Source organism: Jaculus jaculus, chromosome 11 (genome assembly GCF_020740685.1).
Source record: "Jaculus jaculus isolate mJacJac1 chromosome 11, mJacJac1.mat.Y.cur, whole genome shotgun sequence".
Taxonomy (NCBI): domain Eukaryota; kingdom Metazoa; phylum Chordata; class Mammalia; order Rodentia; family Dipodidae; genus Jaculus; species Jaculus jaculus.
Window position 1 is genome coordinate 9,632,095 of NC_059112.1, and position 10,671 is coordinate 9,642,765.

Below are 10,671 nucleotides of genomic sequence, written 5' to 3' on the forward strand. Positions count from 1 at the left end.
AATTGAAACTTGATCTACACATCTTGCCATGCACAACACTCAAGGTAAAATGGGTCAAAGACCTCAATATAAGACTGGACATTTGGCTACTACTGGAAGAAAATATAGGAAGAACATTCTATGATATAAGAATGGGAAAAGACTTCCTGAAGAAAACCCCAGTAGCACAGGATCTTAAACAATCACTCAAACAATGGGATCACATGAAGCTGAAGAGTTTCTTCACAGACAAGCTTACAATAAGCAAACCCAATAGATTACCCACAAAATGGGAGAAAATATTTGCTGAATCTCCAACTGACAGAGGCCTAATCTCTATAAACTACAAAGAACTCAAAAACCTAAACAATAAAAATTCAAACAAGCCACTCACAAAATGGGGCAAACAGCTAGACAAACATTTCACAGAGGTGGAAATACCGATGGCAAACACACACTAAAAAATATTGATCATCCCTAATCATCAGGGAAATGCAGTTTAAGCAAATATGAGATTCCATCTTATCCCTGTGAGGATAGCAAACATCAAAGAATCAAATGAAAATAAATGCTGGCAAGGATTGGAGAATTAGGTACCCTCATCTACTCTTGGTGGAAATGTAAGATGGTACAACCACTTTGGAAAACAATATGGAGACGCCTAAAGAAGCAGACTATAGAGTTACCAACAGACCCAGTTATTCCCTTATTGGGCATGTATGCTAATACCTTCAAGCATCAGTCCAGATATATTTGTTGAGCCGTGTTTATAGTGGCCCAATTCATAACAGCTAAGAGCTGGAATCATTCCAGATATCTATCACTAGAAGAATGGATCACTAAGATGTGGTATATCTACACAATGGAATTCTACACAGCAGTATGAAAAAGAAAAGGCACAATAAACTTTGAAGAAAAATGGTTGGACCTGGAACAGATCATTCTCAATGAACTCACCCAATCACAGAAAAATAATTGCTGCGTAGTCTCACTCATCTACAGCACCTAACCTGAATCTACACAAGATGCCAACATACCCACCAAGCATCTCAAATACCAGACAATAGGGTGGCTGGGGAGGGAGGAGAGCATAAGAGAGAAGGCGGGGGACACAAATCTGGACTCAAACAGCAATGGTACCATAAAATTCTATACCCTAAAAGGCAGACCAAATGGTTGAACCTTCACCAGGCGCTTAAAGGGAACACCTGAGTCACAAGGCACTGAAGAGGGTTACAATGCAGAATGACCTTCATCTTCTACAGCTTCTCTCTCTTTCTCCCTCTTGTCTCTAACTCTTTTTATATTACTTATCTTTTTCTTCTTTGTCTTCCTGGGCACTGACCTGTAACTCCCAGTACCAGCAGGTGGCTATCATCCACAATGAAATTTTGATCAGAGAGACCTACAAGGTTTCCTAAAAGAATGACATATTTCTGTCAGAGTACTTGATGACCCACAAAAGGTTAGTGGTAAGACCCTACTGCTGAAGATATCATGTGCAGTTGACACGTAGCATGGAGTGACATGGCTGGAAGCTGGAAGAGAGTCAGTCCCCAGACAGTCAGTGTGACTAATGCCAGAAGGTGCTACATGGGCGACTGGGGGAAAATGACCAATATCTGTCCTAGCAACTCAAGGTCTAACCTACTTAGCAGCAAATAACCTGTTGTGATGCACACACAAGTGCAATAGTGGCACACAGCCATGATGGGAAGCCAACTGCTTTTTATTTGGCTAACTAATCTGATCAGTGGTATGGGACCCATAGCTGGAGCTGGGAAACAAGTCAGAACCATATCCAAAAATTAGCCTGCTCTTCATTATCAAGCTACCACCAATCATGGGCCACAACAGGGCATATACCTATTAAATTCCCTCTAAAAAAATAAGGGTTATCCCATTTATCTGGTACTAACTTTACTCCCCATTTGAGAATCTACTTTTCTTTTTAGAAAGACACAGATCCTAAGGAGAGAACCACCCCATCATACCTCAAGAGGTCCCAAACTAAAACTAAGAATAATTGTCAAAACAAGCAAGGGTGCTATTTTCTTGGTGAACCGGGTACCAGCACAAGGGTGAAGGAAATCAACACAGAGAATAATCAACTCCTACAAATCAGATATATAGAGACATAGAGGCTCCCAAGACCTCATCACTGAAGCAGACCTAAAATGAACCCAACATGGCTCAGGGAAATTTGTGGAAAATGGGGTGGAAAGAATGTCAGAGCCACAAGTTGGGTTATGATACACAGAGATATTTCCTCTTACCCATAACTGATGGCTAACTCCACAATGTATGTCCCATATACCTCAACAAGTATGGGCCAGGGGGAGAAGAGAAGGGAGAACAGGGAAGAGATTAACAATGGTACCAACTTGACTGTATTCACTGAGTACAGAAGTAATTTAAAAAAATAGAAGATAAAAAATGAAAAGTGCAGGTGTTATAAAAAATGAAGTAAAAAATGGCATTTTCTTTATTTAAAAGGGTCAAAATTATGAGTTAAAGTCTTTACAATTGTGAAACAATTATTCTGGTCAACCACCATAGATCACTTCGCAGGTGAATTCAGGACTTTCAGGTGATCCTCTTATCGACAATCTATCACACACTGACCCTTTTCTTTTCATTCTTTTGCCAGGGGCAAGGAGGAGAGGAGGACTTGGAAAGTTCTGTACAATTTATCTTGAAAAACTCCATTCCCCACCCAGGCTCTTCGCAGTTCCACCTCACTAAGCAGAAGCTGGGGAGGAAGCCTTGATGACCATTTTCCTTACTTTCCACGTGTCTGTGAGCAGAAGCTTGACAAGACTTTTGTTGTTTTATTTTTTTCAACAATATCAGCCATTGTTTACCAAGAGAAGATGGTCTTCTTTGCCAAAACCAAAGCAAATGTGTGTTCAATTCCAAACCCCTCTCACCAATCACCCACAGTATTGGGTTTTGGCCACAAGAGATGAAAGCTCTCTGTCCCCTGGGCAAGATGGGCTCAGGGCTCTTGTACAGTTTATGAAAGAACAGAGTGTGAAGTGGTACGTGTGGCTATGCTGATGAGGAGGTGAAAGCTTCTCTATTTCCATACTTCCTGTGTAAATATTTTTAACTTTCCAGCCTGTACTAGACTATGTCAACCTGCATTTCTCTGATATTGTGACTAACATATGCATTCTATAAATAAACATTTCCCTCAATTTTCTACTCGTGACCTCTCTGTGTTATCATGTCTGTAATGGTTCTTGACTTTCTAATTTAAAGGCGTGTACTGAGCTCGGTGCGCTCTGTCATAAAGAGTTGGTGCTCTGTATGACTGTTCTAAACCTGCACCCACTGGGATTTTTTATGACACTTTTATCCCAAGATCTTGATGGAGCTTTCCACGTGTATATCCTGATTTATGGATCTATGTATCTACAGAATTCCAGTTATTGGTATAAAATGTTTCCTATAAGTAAAAATTCTCTCTCCAAACAATCTTCATTTTTTCTCTTTTCATTCTCTCTTGATGCTGTGCAATTTTGTGTGTGTGTGTGTGTGTGTGTGTGTGTGTGTGTGTGTGTGTTTGCCTACTAGATTTCTTTTGCCAAGATTTTCTACTCATGTTTTCTTTTTATAGCTAGGACTGAGTATGACATGTGGTGTGGAGAAAGTACATTATTTAGGACACTTGAGACCTTGATGTGCACAAAGTATGTTGAGAATATACATTCTATCAGGCACTGGTTTATTAAGATAGCAAGATTCAGAGCTCATTCAAGTAGTAATAGTCATAAGAATTATTTCTTTGACCCCCTGAATGAACAGTGTATCAAATCGTTTACCTAAGAACTGTCATGTGATAATTAATCAGATAACTGACCTGATGACTGAGGAAGTTAAAGTAGGCATTGTTCACAGTATTGCTGTATCAAACACATAGATGATTAACATTTAAAATACAATTAGAACAAAACTGCCACAGGTTTTTATCTGCTGATAGTTTATGGTGGAACTTTGTTATTTAATAATTTTGGATTGAAGTTGGCGAAGAGTAACTGAAGTGTTGGAATCACTGTGGATTGATCCACAGTCTAGGCCTGAGAATATTACAATAATATTGGCCTCAATACCCCACCTTTGGGAAATAAGGGGCACTAATGGCCTTTGTGAGCGCTTGAAGACGAGGTTGGCAGGGAGGTCCTGAGCCAAGTCTTGACTTTGTCCTCTAGAGTTTGTTTCTTTTTTATTTCTTTTCTGGATGGAATGATGGAATATCTGAACTGATCTTAACATCCAGGGATAGTTCCTGCAGCTCTTAAGAGAGATATATTACTTTTCAGCAAGGTAAGCCTAGAACTAGTTGACCACTTGATATACAGAGCTAGAGAGGAAAGAGGGGACATTATTCATTCGGTTGTTATCTGAAAGTCACCAGGTATCCTGGGCTCTGTAAAAAAAAAATAATAATAATAAAGTCAATTTAGTAGTTAAAATTTTAAGCATTTAGTTGTAGTATGTCTTTAGAATATTGCCATAGGTAATGATATCGCAACAACACACAGAAGATTTTCCAATATAATTTCCATTTATTAGAAGACTATCATGAGTAAATACTAAGAAATAGTGAATCTGTGTCCTTCTTTGAGACAAAGTCTCACTTTGTAGCACAGGCTGTCTTTAACTCAGTAGGAAGACCAGGATGGCCTTGAACTTGCAGCAGTTCCAAGCTGCACCCTCCCAAGTTCTGGGAAGGCAAATATGAGCCACTATGCCTGATCAACTCCTTCTTCTAAGATATGAGTGGTTAATTCGTGGCTAGCATAATGGTTCTCCACTGAATGCTCTTTGAACAGTAAGCAAGATAGAAAAATATAGACAGCATGAACCCAAAAGGATTCAGACAAATCCTGTACATTGCTAGCATTGATCATATAAAGCTTAATTTCAACCCATTTCTTCATACACTTAATATAAATATCTCTAATTTTATTGAATAATAAGCAAGATGGACATAAAAGAAAGTCCATCAATTTCACCATAATTTTATTCCATAAAGCAAGTGCATATATATGCTCCTTAACTTATGATAGGATTATGTTGTGATGAGCCTGCAGTGCATTGGAATGCTATAAATTGAAACTGCATATCCTGCCTCAGCTCTCTAACATCACAGCTGAGCAAATTAGACAACTGGTTGTTTACACTGATAATCTCATGAATGAATGGCAGCTCACCACCACTTCCCTGTATTCTGAGAGAGGAAAACTGAACAACATAATCACTAGACCAGGATAAGACCAATGTTCAGAGTATGGTCTCATCTGAATGCAGCTACTTTCATACCTAGATGAAGTTGACCAGTCTTAAGACAAAGTAAAATTGTTAAGGCAGATTCATTCTGAACTTTTTTTTCTTTTTGTTTTTTTCAAGGTAGGGTCTCACTCTAGCTCAGGCTGACCTGGAATTCACTATGGAGTCTCAGGGTGGGCATGAATTCACAGCAATCCTCCTACCTCTGCCTCCCAAGTGCTGAGATTAAGGGCATGTGCCACCACACCTGGCTTTCATTCTGAATTTTGATGTAGTATTTTAACTCTAAAAACTAGCCACCACACAACTATGAACATTTCCTCTCACTGACCCATTATAGGTCATAGCTGATTCAATACTCTTTACTACAAAGGTCTTATGAGGAAAAGGCATTCATTCATTCCATATTCTTACATTTTCTTCTTCTACATTTTACCCTGAAGCTATCTCACCATCCTGAGCCTACAGCTCCTTCTCACAGGACAATAAATCCATTCTGAACCAGAAATATTTTTGGTTACAAAATGAATCGTCAAAGTTTCTTCTAGCACCTCTACTCATGCCTCTTAGCAAGCTAGAATATCTGATTATTTTCACTTTTGTGCTGAATTTTCTAGGCTTCTTAGATGAGGCAGCTTGGCATGGGGAAGTCGGATATACCTGTCAGAGTTACTGAGAAACAAGCACTTTCTGCTGAAGGCTGCTGTCCTGCACTCCTCCCTCAACTCCTTGCTAAGACTTTATTAGGCAGAATTATTTTATTATTTCAGTGGAAAGAAATGATGTGAAAGGGGTGAGGTTTCTGCTCAAATGTAATATGCTAATAAGCGTAGGAAGGAGGATGGAAAACTTACTGTAATTACAGCCTTACTCCCTATTCCTCTAACTTTCTAATCTAATTTTCCACTTACTGATTTTATAAGTAAAACAACAAAAACAAAACCTCCAGTCTTTCTGGGTTTTTTTTTTTTTTTTCATTGTACAGAGGCTCAAACTGACTCTGAAGTATAATATGCAACAACTATCAAATTTAAAATATTTACATATGTGAACTTTTTAAATGCATGGGAGATATATGCATGCATGGGTGAGTGAATGTGGAAACCAGGGGATAACTCCACTGCCATCCTCAGGTAAGTGGTCTACCTTAAAAAAATATATTTTTATCGACAACTTTCACAAGTAGAGATAATAAACCATGATAATTCTCTCCCAGCACCCCCCTCTTCCTGTCTCACATCTACCCTCCATTGAATGTTTTCTTCTTTCCATTTAATCTCTCTTCTCTTTTGTTGTCATTGTTTTTTTCCCTCCTATAGTGAAGCTCTAGCATAGTTATAAAAAAACCCAGGCCCTGTGAGTTCATGAGTATCGATGCCCCTTTGTGTCTGAAATACAGTATTATAAGCAGTCCTACCCTTCCCTGGCTCCTGTAGTCTTGCAGCAACCTCTTCCACAATAGACCCTGAGCTTGGCAGGGTGCAATAGAGATGCCTCACTTAGTGCTGAGCACTCTACCATCACTTCTTTTCAGCACTGTGGTATTTTGAGTCTCCCTAGTGGTCTCTACCATCTGAAAAAAAGAAGCTTCTCTATCCAGCAGTCAAAGTAGCATTAATATATGGGCATAAATGCAAGTGTTCAGAGGGCAGATTGGTAGGAATTTATATATATATATATTGACAGACAATAGTAGTCATTACTGCTATAGAGCTTATGACCTCCCCAGCCATAGGCTTTTGACTAGGTTTTTATACCAGGCATGCATTCTGTCCTGTGGACCAGGCTTCCCAAGATTTTCCCCATAACAGACATGCCACTATTACAGCAGTTGGCACATTTGGCCTGGCTGGTCAATAGTGAGGCTTGCCTTGCAAACATTCTGGTCAAACTGCTGGTTAACTTCACTGGTGACCTCTATCTCCGAAACGTCATGCCGCAGAGCTCTAGGCATCATTTTGATAGCTAATCAACAGAGACATGGTTTCAAGCTCAACCCCAGCCAGATTTCTCAGTACCTTGCAGCCCTAGCATGCGGGTCTTCAGCAACTGGGTCTTCACCATGTATTTCCGCAGGTTAACTGACTGGATGCTGAATCCCAAGGATCTTCCTGCCTCCACCTTCCCAGAAATAGGATAACACACAGAGCTTACTAGCCTCGCTTTCCACAGGACCTGTGTTTTGAACTCTTGTCTTCATATTTGCAAGGCGAGCACTTTGTGGACTGAGTTATCTCCACAGTCCCGCCTATGTGAACATTTAACTATGCGACTCTTTTCCACATTTTGGTGTTTGCATTTGGTCTACAAAATATTCTCTTTCTCTTAAAGACAGGAAAGGAATGGTTTCTCACATGCAGCGAATGTGTGTTCACATTTTGAATTTGAAATCATTGTAGCCAAGAATTGCTAGAGCCCTTGAAAATATTAAGAAATTGCTCTAAAAGTGGGACGGCTTCCCATTCCCACCAAAGCAACAGTGATTTTATACCAAATAGTCCTTCTAGGCTCTTTCACTTCAAGATTTTGAAACAAATTTAATTATTGCTAAAATGTTGTTTGTCTTTCATTGTATGTATAACTAGAAATATCATCATTAATAATCTTATATCCTCAGCAGATTTAGCACCTAACAAAAGCCACACAAACATTCTCAGTCATAGCGTCTTAAGCACTAAAGTGCAGTACTATACCATCCCAACACACACTCCGTCTGCCAGGCATGGTGAGGGGAGGGAGAGACTATCAGAAAGGTCTAAGAAGGACAAACAGGAAGTAATTCAAAGAGAGGTGGGTTGTGGCTTGCTCAAAGCAGCTTTGCAAAAAAAAAAAAAAAATGATAGAGATACTTTGTGCATTTAGTTATTTAAGGAGGAATTTTATTTTACAAATAGAGAATAAAAGTCTGCTGTGATTGAGTTGTTTTTTTTTTTTTGTTGTTGTTGTTTTGGGGGGGGGTAACAGATAAATGGGCAATTCGTAGATCTCTAGTAAGCCAAAAAAAAAAAACAAAAAACAAAAAAAAAACAAACGAACGTTGACTTCCTTGTTTTTCAAGAGATGTTTGAAGATAAGTCTTAAAGTGCATGTTTTTGAGAACTTTGCTACTGAGGGTAAAACTAGCCACTTCCCAGGTCTAAGCTGTTTCTTTTGGCTTTCTTGGCTCCACTTGCAGTGGGCAGATGGTTACTTTGAGCCCCGATTGATTGCACCTCTTCGGGAGTTGAGGACTGGTCAGCCTGACCTCGGAGCGCTCCAGTAGAGGCACTGCGCTGGCCGTAGGAGACGGGCGGTACTTCAACGGTCACTTTTGCATTCGTCAGTTACTTTGTTCCTTCAGCTGAAATACAGCAAGCACTTTTAGACCAGAGACAGGGAACTAATCTTCTATTTCTTGTCAATACTTGTGTCCATTACAGTGGAGCTTCCACATTAGGAACAAGCAGTTTGAGACAGGCCATACGGATGCCATTAGTAGATAGTCACTCTGTTTTCTCTTCTCTTGATGTCTGTGTTTTTGTTTCTAACAGAACTCATTATTAATGCACTCTTGAATTTGAGCTTCTGACAAGTACCAGAGTTAAGGGCATGTGGTCCAACCCTGACCAATCAGAGCATACCATTTTCCTCGGCCTCACTGATTGCTGGAAAGACAAATGTATTCTGATCAGCCAGGACAATCAAAATTCCCCTGGGGCATATTTGTTTGGTGTCAGGTGTTTATTTGTTAATGGGATGGTGTTATTAAATATCATTTCTGCTGCATGTAGGGGTCTGTTTGAGATTATCAGAGAAGGAAGGCAGTAGAGATATGTTTGTATCCTCTTATCTGTCTTGACTCTCTTCCTTTAGCTTAAAGTATATTTCATTCACTGAAACATTCTTAACAGGTATAACATATAATATCGACATTAATAATGAAAGCAAAATAGCTCATCTCTTTTTTCTTTTCTTGGGATTATAATAAGACAACATTCTATTGATATTTAAGACCTCAGAAAAGGAAATAAAAACAGCATATTTTTAGTTTTCGTTTCTATGGCTGCATTTTGGATAAAGACCACATCAAATTAAATCTGGAAAAAAATATAATGGATTTTAATCAGAGCATGTGTTATATTTGGCATCTAATTCTGTAAGGGTTTTCCCATGTTTTTGAATTTTATTAACTTCTGATCAGCCATTATGATTTGTGCTGGAATTAGCAGTTAATAAGTGAAAGAGTCAAATATGGGAAAGAACAGCTGTGCTTTAAAAATAAATTTAGTTATGCAAATATTTAATAAAGTAACACTTCAAAAGCTTTCTTGGGAATTATAAAGGCTTGAGAATGAAGGAGAAGTTTATTCCCTACTTTAGGTCTATGTGAGCTATGCTAATTTTATTTTAGTGGCTTATGGTAGAAATAAAGAATAATAGAGGGAAATAGGAATTAAACAAAGATGTAGAAAATAGGTCAGAAAGAGGAGCCTAAGGTCAGTATTACGAAGCTCATGTTGTCATAAAAGCTGTCCACTCTTTATTGACTTGTTGAGATGATTGGGTGGCCTTGGCTCCTGCAAAACCAAAAGACAAGATAGAGATGGGGGCGGGGGTGTCAAACAGCAGTTACGCAGAGGAGAACCCAGGATGTAGCGCTAGGAAAATGTGGAGTTTAAAATGGAAATAACAATTAGCAGTAATGGGGTGATTTTGTTTAATTCTTTTTTCTTGGGATGCAATTATATCAGAATCTGGGAACTTAAAATCTGTTTATCTGAAACTATTAGGTTAATTTAGAGATACAAGAAATGCACCCACGTATGGGGCCAAAACCAGAACGAGGAAAGATTTGCATGAAGCCTCTTCAGGGAAAGGCAAGAGGACCCCTTCTTAGCAGGTTGGTAGTCACGCAAAGAGGTAAATGGAACTAACTTTGTATAGGGGTGTGTATAGCCAAGGCAGAAAAATTCGCTCACCACCATTCACCATGGACAAATGGGCCTGGAAAGAGGCCGTGGGTAAGTATTTCTTCATTTGTTGGCCATGTGGCCATGACCCAAGCACACATGGGTGATGTATAATAGGTCTAACAGTGTTCCAATGAAGCCCTGCGTGTGCAAATGCCACCGTACTCTGTGAGCTTCAGAAGTGCCACGGGTGAAAGCAAGCGATGCTCTGGAGCGTAACAACAAACAAACAAAATCTAGAAGAGTTTATATTCAGCACCCCTTTTTCTGGGATGAACATCCAAGCCAGGCACGGTTACAGGAGGAAGGTTTCAGATCCCCGGGGAAGTCCTATCAGTGGGGGGAGAACTTGGTTCCCTTTCAAAAATCTAAGCACAGAGCCACCACCGAAAAGCCAGAACCACGTTCATGCACAAGACAGCAGGGACCCAGTCGGCAAGCAGCAGGG